Raw genomic sequence first — 12,558 nt, forward strand, 5'->3', positions numbered from 1 at the left:
AAAAGCTAACAACATGCACCAGCTCCTCTTGCATGTCCCAAGGACTGGCTCTGCACACTGGTGCCTGAAGAACAAGCACATTGCAAAAGCATTATGTTTCCAGTGGCAAGATGGATGGGAAAAGTGCCAGCCACTTGCTATAACCCTTTTGTCATGCCAACTGCTGGCTGCTATGAGGATGTACTTTAGATACCTCCTTAGAAAAGAGCTCTGCATCTCATCCTTCCAGATGGAGGAGGAATGATTCATACACACATAAGCATGCTAGAATGATGGCTGAAGAGAAAACATTTTCTTTATGTTTTCTGTTTTGCATTACAGGCATACTCAGGGCCTTAATCACAGCAAAAAAAAAAAAAAAAAAAAAATTGAGCTGAAGTCGATGACACTTCGTGCCCCAAAGAATGATTGTGCAGAGCCCCAGTGCTACTTCTCCCTGGCCATGTCAAGCCTGATACTGCATGCACACACCTCATGTGCCTCATTCCCCTGCTCTACCGTTTTCACAGCCTTTCTCTGCACAGAACATGACAGAAAAAACCCTCCACTTACAAAGCCACCATATCACACAATCACAAAAACAGGGGAAAGGATCCAAGAGCTCTAAACTGACCACAGACTGACTCGCAATGCAGAAGAAAAGCAAAAGGATCTCCTTTCTTCCCAGACACACCAAGTGCCTGCGTCTTTCCTGGAAGGAAAGAAACTGCAGGCATCCTCCTCCGCATCTTACCTGCACTAAGCACCTGGAAAGTACCTGAAATATCCCTGAGTCCCACTGCAAATAAATAAACAAACAGCAGTGCACAGTATTTGTATTAAGCCAACCATATAACAGTCATCCCTGACATCAAAAATTAGGACTGCAGCTTCTTCTTTCTACGGACCAGGAATACCTTCAGATTTGCTTTCTCTGCTACTCACCTCCCTCCTTCCCCCACCATGTTATCCGTTTCTGGAATCCTTGCCTCACTTTTTATTATAAATTATTCTAATCAGGGTTTGTGGCATGGCAGAAATCCAGCATAACCTTCAGAAATATACATGCACACTGGCTATATAGCTTCTTTATATCATAGGAGCCTTTCAGAGAACCTGGTACAGAGTCTGGGAGGATTTGGCATCCTTTTTCAGCAGCATCCCTGTGGTGGTGACCCTTTCCTAAAGGGTGCTAGATGCATTCACCTACGCTATTTCCTCTCTTTGTTAAAAAACTCTCATTAAAGCCGGGAAAAAGTGTTCAAGCAGGAATTTTTCCTCTGCCGCTTTTCAGGTTGAAATAGTTTGACTTAGGGGTGGCAAAGGGGCTAGAGAGAATATCTGAAGTCCAATGCAGACCACCTTTCCCACTCCATCCTCTTCTGAATGTGAAGATGTAAGAGAGGCTGTGTAATTGCTCCAGCTCCTTCAGAATCAGGGTTCAAGTGGGAAAGAAAGGCAAAGGAAAAATAAAACAAAACCCACACAAAAGCCTCAGAAATTAGAAGGATTCCTAACTTTTTTTTGGGCAAGGAGCACAGGCTGCTTTAGTAGCTCTTGAAAAAAACCTACACTTTGTTCCCTCACGCTGCAATAGCTCCAGAAGGAATCTGGATCTGTGGCTTTCCCATAAAAGTAATAAGGAGGTGCTGAACCCCGCATTGGGGAGGGCAGTAAAAAAAAACCAACCCACAACAACAAGCAATTTAAACACAGAGCACTACCATCTTGTTAAATAATATGTTAAGAACTCATCTGCAAGTCTGTCTTGGCCAATGAGGGACATCAATCAGGAAGATACAGTAATACTCTCTAGCATGCAATTAGGCTCTGCTGTAAGCACTTTAACTCTGGATTTCTTGGATTATATTGTTGTTTGTAACAACTATGACTGTTGCTTTGTAGGGGTGATATGATAGCTGTCCAAGCACCACAATCAAATTATGCTACCAGGACATTTGGGCGAGGGATTATCACAGCAAAGGAAATGGATTATCACAGCTTTTATTCTGAACAAGGATGAGAACAAGATGAGATATCATTCTGAACATGGCAGGAGGGACAGAGGGAAACTGTATCTGAGATTCAGTTTTTTACCTCCTCCCTCTCTTGGATTTTTCAAGATAGGCATGCTACAAAAACCTGCCAATCTGAAAAGACAGAAGCTGCAGTTTCTAGAATTTGCACTGAAATATCTGAGAACAGAATAAATTAAAAATATTCCTAATCAAAGGACAGTTAAAACAGCCTCCTTGGATTGTCTGAATTCCTGGGCATTTTCCCACTGCCTATCTGCCACTATTTCCTTCACCTGACATCAGGCAACAACCATCACCACTACCAGGCCTGAAGACTTCAGCTCTGTTTTGAAAATTACTCTCAGATTTGTTCCCTGTCACAGGAAGGAGGACTGCTCACCTTCCCTCAGTTGAGCAGGTTCAGCCAAGAACTCGTGTGTTCCTTTAAAAAAGGTTTAATAGTTGAAAGGTTCTCTGAAAAAGGCTGCACCTTTGCCTATCTCATTTTATGAGATACTGCACCTGAAAACAAGCACCAGCTTTTTTAACTTTACAAATGTTGTTTTATTTTTTTTTTTTAGCAGTATTTTGGTATCTTCAACACATATGTAAACACCCTTTTGGTGCATGGTACTCAAGAGACCCCAATTCTGACCTCAATTTCTCTGGCAACAGCCAAATATTCCTGACAGGATGAAGGAAAACACACTAGCCTTAACACCCCTGCGATGCAGTTTGAGAGGTCATTAATAGCTGTTACATATTACAGAGAGGAAAAGACAAAACCAGAAAAGACAGCCAAATAAAGAGAAGTAGAAAAACCAACAAAAAAAAAAAAAAAAAAAGAGCTCTGCAAAGGGTAGAAGGAGCAAAAAACCTGCTTTGCTACTACACAGGGCACGTGTCTGAAAACTGATGACACCTGGGTATAATTTCTGGCTGTGGCCCTGACTCCTTCTAGATGACTGCACCAATTCAAGTCACACCTCCAACAGGCTCTCCCTTCACATTTTCCACGGGACTACAGGGCAACCTCTTCCTTGCCAAGGACAGAGGACACTAAATATCATTGGCATGACACACTTCAAGGTGGACCTTGTGATCCTATAGGCAAGCAGCAACGCTGGGAGTTGATTAAGGCTAGAAGGTACAATAACAAATTGAAAAAAAAAAATTAATCTGGAAGGAAGTGGAAGGAATCGAAACAACAACAAAAAAGGAATTCAGTAGGACAGAAAGTAGGAAAGCAGGTGATGAAAAGGTTCTTAGAAGGGACAATAACAAGCAAACAAAAAAGATAAAAGAGGAAAAGGCATCCATAGGAATATCTGACTTCATTTGACAGGAGGAAAACAGGGTGCGTTTTTTTTTTTAATAACAATACTGAAATTAGGTAATCCAACAAGCAGTATTTTATTTTGCCCCACAGAAAATACAGGAATATAGACTTGTACGTTTTTAAGAAAAAGACTCCAAGCTCTCAATGCACTTGTTTTCAGAACTAATGCTTTAACCACATTAGCAAGGTTATGACAAGACCACAGAGTAACTACAATTCCTTCTCTTATCTAGAACCTGCTTTTTCAGAGTCACAATCACCACAGCTATTTTTCAGTTGCGAGAGACTTTACCCTCGTTGTTTCTAGGGCTTCCTCCCTATTTCAAATGGCAGGAGCTAAAGAGGTTTTGTTCTGGTTCAGCTAAGATCTCTTCATGCTTTTTTCTTTTTTCCTCCCCCCATAATTCTGTGCTTTTTAACCATCCCTAACTGGACACACATGGCCAGTGCCAGATATAAAGTACAGTGGAACACTACAGCTATGGGCAAACATTTTAGAGAATCAGGAATTTACTTGCAGATCACATTACTCCAACATCTCTGCCCTTCCTGTCACTTCACCTGCTTGTAATCATTAGAAAGCAGAGTGTCATTTCTAAGCTGTAGTTGAGCACTAAAAGCACCACGCTGGCCTTCCCTGGATCTACTTAATTAGAGATTAGCGGAAACAAAGCAAAGGGAGACTATAAACATAATTTTGCCAGTTGATCAGCAAACAGGCTTGGGTTACCAAAGAGACAAGAGTAAGGCTATTTTATCTGTGAGGCCAGACCCCTGAGTCTACCTTCACTGGGACCACACCTCCATCAGAATTCCCGCTGAAACGTCAACATGAACCACAGTGTGGATTTTCCAAGTTGCTGACCTTTAGTGGTGCCTGCATCCTACACCCAGCGTTTTGGAGTGTTTCTCCTCACACAAGAACGTGCTCCACGAGCCTCATGATGCTCGAACTCTATTACACAGCCTGCTCACGTGTCACAGAACAGATGCTCACCGCAGCATCCTTGAAGAAGGTGCAGGGTTGGACCTTCTTAGTTCCAGAATGTCCACCAAATCAGCACCCACCACAAAGGCAGAGAGGGATCCCCCAAAGTGTATAAATCATTTCATCAAGAGTAGTAGCACTCAGCTACATTAAAACAGAATCATCTGATCGTAAATTCAAGTTTAATTTCAATCGGGGAGAAGAGAAGAAAAAACAAAGCCCTTGCATTAGAAGACAGCCGTTCCCATTTACAGCTCCTCCCAATTAAAATGTTTTATATAGATCATCAGAACCTAATGCATCGTACACGTTCCACAGCGTGCAACATAAGGCTGTTGGTCTGTCGTGCCCCTGTAAGAGCTCAGTGTGATGAATGATCTGGATACTTGTCTCTCTGGTATAAAAGCAGGAGAAGCTTTGACACAAAGAAATAAAGGCCAATGCATATTACACATCTTACAGTGCTTAATATCATTCCTCCTTACTCACACCTCTGGAAACAGTTAAGGCCACTATTTCCCTTTTATTCTGAATGTGGATTTCAGCATCAGTATCCTCCAAATCCTTGGGAGAATTTCACTGAAATCCAAAACAGGAAAGTCAAGGAACATAGAGCGTTTGGGCTACAACAAACAATGCCGCACCAGCACGTCATAAGAAAAATACGTGATCTTCCCTTTTGCCTCTGCTGACAAACAGACACACGTGAAGCCGCTGGCATGGCCAGGATGTTAGTGCAGTTTCTGGAAGACAATCTAATAAATAAAGATTTGAGAGAGTTTAAAAAAGCAAACCGAACCTGACTACCGACTGCCGGAACCGAAGAAACCTGCCCTTCCAAATCAACGAACGGCTTGGCAAGCCGAGGTGAAAGGCAGGCAAGCAAATAGCATCTTTTCCTTTTACACATGGAATCTGCCATAAGAAAAAGAAATCAGCTTTTTTTATTGGTTCCCATAATGCCATCTCTACAAGCTTAACAAACTCACTCAGCTGCTAATGCTAATTCACTGATGCTATGGAGCTTTCCCATATAATTATACACCCTCCACCTCGCTGAGCCCCAGGGCGCTGTTTCTAACTTTCCAGAGGACCACTGCACCAAAAGCAGAAACAAAAAGGGAAAAAAAAAAAAAAAAAAAAAAAAAAAAATCTCTTTCATTACCCAAAGCAGACTGCAAACCAAATTTTGCTTATTTAAATGGGAAGTTAGAGAGACTTGATTTTTAATCTGCCAGTCTGCATATATTTTCAGACGTGATATCGTGACAACCAATTCCCACTTAAACTCTCCCCGCCTCTATTACTTTTCTTCCCAAGAGTACACAAGAATACAACGTATCGATATTGCAACAATTTTGACTTTTAGGGAGAAATTCTAAAGTCCTTCTCAGCTCAGAAGGGTTTCAAGAGGGTGATTCGGAATCAGACATGGAGACTTTCGTGAATGTCACTACGATTCACACTGTAAAAAAAACTATAAAATGTTACCATTGCTACAGGGATGTATATTTCAAAGATACTTTTTATTAAGCTTTTCTTTTTAAAAAGGCAACCCTGGAACACCTTCTAACACGAATTTAAGGAAGACATCTTCTCCAAGCCTAAAATAAAAAAACGTCCTGAATAATTAATGAAGCAAACCCTGCGATTTTTTTTCTCCGTTTCTCAAACAAATTCAAGCAGGCAGCTCCAGGGTATTTTAGTGAGAGTTTTGTTCAATTAGGGACGGCAGAATTCGGCCCAATTGATCCAGTACCGTCTACCTGGAAAAAACATAATGGAGCTCTGCAGTGTAAACACCCTCCCCGAATGACTGTACCTAGAGCACCCTTTCCTGCTCCCCCTGTTTGCCCTGCCTTGATCGCTCAGATCCAACCATACCCGGCTCACCACATCCATCAGGATGCGGTGCGCCATTTGAGCTAATAGAACTTTGATTTTCCTATGGTTTCCCATGCACGCCTTAGCTTGGAACAGGTTAATCTGTTTCCTCTGAGAACGGCGAAACGCGTGGATTTTTGTTCAACGAACAGACAAGTATCGATACAGAGCTGGAGAGCCTCTAAAAACAATCCAGTTTGCATAATTAACGTTAATTACAATAACTTCTCAATCAGTGACACAAAGGCTTAGCAATGAACACAGTCATACGAGGAAGTGAGAACATGGAACAAACACGAAGGGATCTTGTCTCGCTCCGAAAGAGTACCGAACAAACTTCCAAGAGAATTATAAACAAGTATAGAAAGGCAGAAGACAACTCTGCTTTTTTTACTCGACGTGTTTTCTTTACAGGCTGCTGCTCAGCGCGGAGCTTTTTCCCGAGGTTGTAGCAGGACAGTGGACCTGAGCTATGGACACAGCAGATAGCATTATCTTCCTACAACATCACATCCAAGTCATTATCAACTGCTTTAAAGAAAACCAGCCGAGGGCCCGATGCTTCTGCCAGCGATTTCAACAGCAAACACTTCAACAATGCGATGTGAATGTTCGGGGGGTGGGGGCGGCTCTAGGGACGGAGGGGAATTAAGAAAACGGCTCCAACTTGAACACCGCGTGTAAGTATGGAATCCCACAGGCGCGGAGGAATTTCAGGACAAGATAATTAATTTTTTCAACAATCCATCCCCTACTTCCCGTAGCAACGAGGGAAAGCTTAACACGCGGAAAACTTACCTGCCCGCTTCACTCGGCAGCACAGAAGCCTTAAACAGGGTTTGGTTTTGGTACGGTCACTTAACAAAACAGAATTACATTTAATCCTCAGGAGTTTTCTTCGCGGCCCAAGGAGGGAAACAAAATAGTTATCCAACAAGTTGTCATTTCAAGGAAAAGGGGATAAAATAGTTATGAGGAAAAAAAAAAAAAACCCTAAAAAAAGCAAACAAGCGCCACTCTACCTCACCCAGCCTGGCACTGTAGTACACAAGGAGTCACACAAGCATCGCAGGGAGCACTTGCGCAGTAAAGTGCCACTGGCAGTGAGTAAGGGTAGTGTAATTGGGTCTGATGAGGGGAGGAATCACAGCTTGTCACGTCATTACTACACGGGGCCTTTCCCAAAACGTGAGCGCCTTGATTACTCCTCGCATTAATGGAAATCCGCTCTGTTAAGGAAGTTGCGCTGGTGCCCAACCAGTTCCAGAGGAGAGACAGGCCCACCTCATACTGATTTACTGATTCAACAGACCCCTCCCCATAAAGGCAAAATTTAGGAAGTTTTCAGGTCATGTCTGGTAAGTTACCCCTTGGGAAAATGACCGATTCTCTGTTTGATGTCAATTTCACAGCTGATGTATTTTTTGTTTCCCTCCCTATATTTATAGATAAAAGCAAGAGAAGATTTAGTAAAGATTGAATTTTCTCTAGAAATTCACTGACCTTCTGCATACACTTGAGTACTCACTGAGTAATGCCATACTTTACTAGGACTTATTTGCAGAAGTGTTTGCCTTTAGAAAGAGAAACTTTATGTGGAGGATTCCCAGAATGATGCTGGCCTTTCCTCTTAACAAAACTTCGGTAGATTTATTCTTCAGATGCCCGAGACAGCTAATTTTGGAGCCCTGTGAGGTTTGGTAAAACCTTCCATTCAGCAATTAATTCCCATATGATATAAATTACAAAGATGAAGCAATTAATATTAATAAATAAACCCAGCAGAGCACTGAGGCTTTGGACGTCCTGTGCATGGAAGCGCTGCTGTATTTGCTGGGGTTTTCCATGCCTCTGTTTTATTTTAGCTGTTCTGTACGTACAGCACACGAGAACATATACCACATTCACGTTCTAAAAATACATTAAGGAGAGGGGGGAGGGAGGGAGGGGGAAAAAAAAAAAAAAGAAAGAAAAAATCAATAGCAGCGAAACAGAGACATAACCATTTCACATCCAGCGCTCCCAACACCAAGCCAAGACACCAAAACTCCGCGCTGCGGACCACGGCTTCCCCCTTCCAAACACGCATGTTCCTTGCCACGGCAAGTGAAGCCCAGGTGATAGCGAAATATCCAGGAATGACAGGGTGGGGAGGAGGATGGAGCACCTAGAAATAACGAAAGGTGTCTTCCCCCGCTCCTCCAGGACGGGCAGTGGCCAGAGCCTGGCACGGAGCGGTTGTTTCAGGATACCCTCACCTCAACCATCACCACAGCCTCAACCAGGGCGGGGGAAAAAAAAAAAAAAAACCACACAACCAAAACCCACCAAAATAAAATCAAAATTACGATCGCCGGCTGCACGACACGCACTAGAAGTTGGCAACGACGCCGGAGGGTTATATCTATGTGTGTGTGTATATATATATATATATATTTTTTTTTTTTTTTCTCCTCCCCCTTTCTCTCGCAGTCCGAGCGGGCAGTGCCAGGCTGCGCCGGGAGGGGAATGCCCCAACTTTGGAACAGTTGCTGCTGCCGGCCGCCCCGCACGGCCCGGCCCCGGCCCGCGCCCCCCGCAGCCCCAGCCCCCTCAGCCGGCCCGGGAGGGCCGTGCCCGGCACTCACCCGCTCCGGGGGCTCCGCGGCGAGGACCGGCGAGGGAGGCGCCCGGGGGAGCGGGGGCTCGGCGGAGAGAGGGGGCGCGGGGGAGCCGAGGAGGCGGCGGCGGGGAAGCGCGGGGGAAGGATTTAAACCGCGGGGAGGTCAACGTGAAACGAGCGGCGGGGGCGGCTGCGCCCGGCTCTATCCCATGCCGCCGCGGCGGCCCCGGGCGGCGGCCGAGATGGGGAGGGTGAGCCGGGTCGGCGGGCGGAGGGGAGGAGGATGTGACACGGTGACAAGTGCGGCCCGCCAGCCCTGTGCCGGGGGAGGGGGGCCGGGGCAGCCCAGGCAGCGCCGCCCGCCCGCACACGGCATTGACGGCGCTGCCGTGACTCACACACGGGAGTTGGTCACAGGGCGGCACCGCGCGGGCGGGGGGAGCGGTGGGGAGAGGGGGGGGGGGGAGAGGGAGCGCCCCGCCTCCCCGCCCGCCCGGCAGCCAACGGCGCGCCGCGGCCGGGCTGATTGGCAGGGCGCTCGGCCAATGGGAGCGCGGGCCGGCCGGCGGCGGCGGAGCGGCCCCTCCGGCCCAGCGAGTCTTCTGAGGACACTCCGCCGCCAAGTGCCGGGGAGGGCCGGGGAGGGGGGAGCCCCGCGGGGCGGGACCCGCGCGCCGGCCCGGGCGCCGGCCAATCAGCGGCGAGGACCGGGTTGATGGGCGGCGCGGGCGGCCAATGGGAAGCGCGGCGGGGAGGCGGTGGCGCGGGGAGCGGGGGCGGCGGAACCTCGGCGGGCGAGGCGGGGCCGGCGCCTCCGAGACCCCGGGGAGGGGAAGGGCTCGCCCCGGAGCCGCCTAGGCCCAGCGGGAGGAGACCGAGGGCGGAGCGGGGCTGGACCCGGCGCCGCCAAGGTCGTTTCCCGCGGGAGGAAGGAGAGCGGAGCCGGGGCCTGGTGCGGGGGAAGCCGGGGAGGCCCCGCTTGGCGGCGGAGAAAAGCTTGGGGAGGGGACTGCCGGAGCCTCGGCTTCCCTCGGGACACCGAGGCGTGGGGGAGTGGGGAGCTGGGGGTTGCCTGTCTTTGACAGGTGTCAGGGCTCAAGGCCTTGGTTGTTTCCTAATTCTGAGAGGTTTTTAGAGAACAAAGCGCATCCCGGGATCCGGCACGCTGTCGGAATTTGACCAGGTGAATGGGAAAAAAAAAAATGAAATAAAATAAAATGAGAGCAATAGCAGCGGCAGCGCAATTCCTCCCTCCTGCCGCTGAGGAGGGGCGGGAATTGACAGGTAGGAGCGGCGTCGGTGGTGTAAAAGAGCGACGCTGTTATCGCAAATGATTAACATCGGAGGAATTTATTTTGGGCGCGAGGAGGAAGCAATGCCCGGCAGGAGTTTCCAGCATATACGGGAACCTTTCCAGCCTTTTAATCCCCGTGAAGGAAACGGGGTGCTCGAATTGTGCGTTTCGCCTCTTCATCTCTACGTACGAACTCTTAGGCTAAGACCTGATTTTTTTGCAGTAAAAGCATGAGACGGCTGATAGACTTTTGTGAGATAATGAGATAACAGAATAAAGGACCGCATTGGTGTTTTCACAGGCTGAAAAATACAATTTTGTTTGCTTTAAAAACTTGTTCCGTCGACAGACTGCTGTAAATACAGATTTTTTTTTTTCCTCATTTTCACACCCACAGTAATAAAAGAGCTGAAAAATGATGACCTGCAATATTTTGTCCATGTTTTTCACTTCAGAAACGATGGGACTTATTACAGGGGTTTTTTTTCCTGTTTGCTTTTATTGAAATCCAAGGGAGTCGGAGGGAAGATTTCACAGTTCCTCATTTGAAGCAGGAATTGTTAAATCGTACACCAAAAAAAAAAAATAAAACAACAACAAAAAAAACCCACTCAGATTTGTGTCTTAGCATCTAAGGCCCCATTCTGCCATAGTGTCTTGCAAGAAATCCGGGATGGACAGTACACAAATTGCTCTAATGTGAAAGGGGAAGAGAATGAGACTATTAAAGCCATCCTGTCAGAATTAAAAAAAAAAAGAAAGGGAAGAAAAGAAGATGGGGGGAGTAAGGTTTTCTTTTCCACCAATCACTGGGAACAATGAAGGATGTTTATAAGTAGCTCCAATCCTTGAGTTGATGGCAAAAGCAGAGAATTTAGGATCTGTGGTCTTTTTTTCCCCCCCTTGCCATCAGCAAGAGGTTAAAATACTTGCAGGGCTCTGCAGCCTTCAGCAGTGCTCAGACTGACTCATGCTTGGAGACCTCTGAGCACCACACTAAAGAGAGCTTTGCATCAGGTCCTGTAAAATTTGGCAAACAGAATGAACACAGCGTTCAATTCAGTGATAGATTAAAAATAATAATAATAATAGTAAATATAAATATATACACAAATAAGCGAAAAGAGTGGGAATCTCAGGGCAGACAATTGTGGCTTTTTTTTTTTTTTTTTTTTTTTTTTTTTTGTAGCTGTGCCTTCTTTTAGCAGCAATAACCTGACAGAATTTGAGGCGGGAATTGAAGCTCGTGAGTTTGGGCACGGTCGTTTCTGGCCGCTGAAAGCCTAGAAGCGACCATCCCGTGCCGCTCCACGGCTTTCCACGGCGCCTTTGCACGCAATTCCAGGGACAGCAGCTGAGGGAATATTTCATATCACCACGGCGCTGCAGCTCTCCCAATATGCAGCAGGGATATATATATTTTTTTTTTTTAATTCGGGGCTGGCAATGGCGGGGGGTAGCGGTTGCATGAAAGCTTTGACTTTGAAAGCCTCGATTTCGCAGCTACAGAGAAAAATTGGAAAAACGTGATTTCTCTCGGAGGTGGCTTGGGTTGGGTTTTGCACGTTTGGGTGTTTAGGATTTGCGCTGGCTTCGGCTGAACGGAGCTAAGCTACTCCTCTAGTTAGGCTGGGCTTAGAAGTACCAGCGTTTCTACCAGACTCTTTGAGGAGCGCTCACAGGTAAACCAAGGCCTCTTAGACAAGGATCAGCTCTGCAGGGATAATTGTCCCAGCTCTGAGATCCAGCAGCTCTCCCGCTGTAATCTGTGCGGGGGATGAAACTGCAGGAAGCGTGTCGTGGGTTTGGCTTCACCCGAGAGACCCAAACCGCAAAATTCAGAGAAAGAGGAGCTCGGGCAGGCAGGTCTGCTCGAGGTGAGCAGTGTGCCTGGAGCTGGGGTAGGTCCCAGGGGCTTGATGCTGCTCTTCCACCACTGTGAGCAGGGAATAATTCCCCTGAAGCTCACGGGTTTGAAGGTTCAAAGCCTGAATCAGTTCGGGGTCTGGCAAGGGGACCTGATCCCTCCTTGCTCACATCCAGGCACATCCCAAGCAGCCAGGAATCTTTGATTCCCATGCAGGTGCCCTGCTGACATCAACTTCACTTTCAAATACATCTTCTAGGGAGCGTCAGAAAGTGTCTCCCATCTTGAGGGGGACAACTGCTAAAAATATTTGTTCTTCTGAGCGTAACTGCGATTATTTTGTTGATAGTTTCACACAAAGACCTTGGAGCCTGGCTTTTTTACTGCACCACAGCTGTTTACAAAATAAGATAGTTATTGACCTTAGGGAATACCTTTAAAAACCTGCAAATACTCAGTTTTAAGTGAATAAAAGCAGTGAATTTCCTTCATCTACGTTTGCTTTTTGAAAGCATGCCCATCAATTAGATTAGTGGCTAGAAATGTTTATGGAAAGATTTTTAAGCCCATTTTAGAGGGTATTCCTG

General features: G+C 46.6%; 1 protein-coding gene across 2 annotated transcripts in view; it reads right to left on the minus strand.

Moving 5' to 3' along the window:
* Positions 1–9,062, minus strand: part of SERTAD2 (SERTA domain containing 2) — a 78,520-nt gene extending 69,458 nt beyond the window's left edge. For both annotated transcript variants that reach the window (XM_040059207.2, XM_040059205.2), the window contains exon 1: positions 8,836–9,062. The gene's annotated coding sequence lies outside the window, so the exon portion shown is untranslated. The remainder of the gene's footprint in view (positions 1–8,835) is intronic.
* Between the last annotated feature and the right edge of the window lie 3,496 nt (positions 9,063–12,558).

This window comes from Hirundo rustica, chromosome 3 (assembly GCF_015227805.2).
Source record: "Hirundo rustica isolate bHirRus1 chromosome 3, bHirRus1.pri.v3, whole genome shotgun sequence".
NCBI lineage: Eukaryota > Metazoa > Chordata > Aves > Passeriformes > Hirundinidae > Hirundo > Hirundo rustica.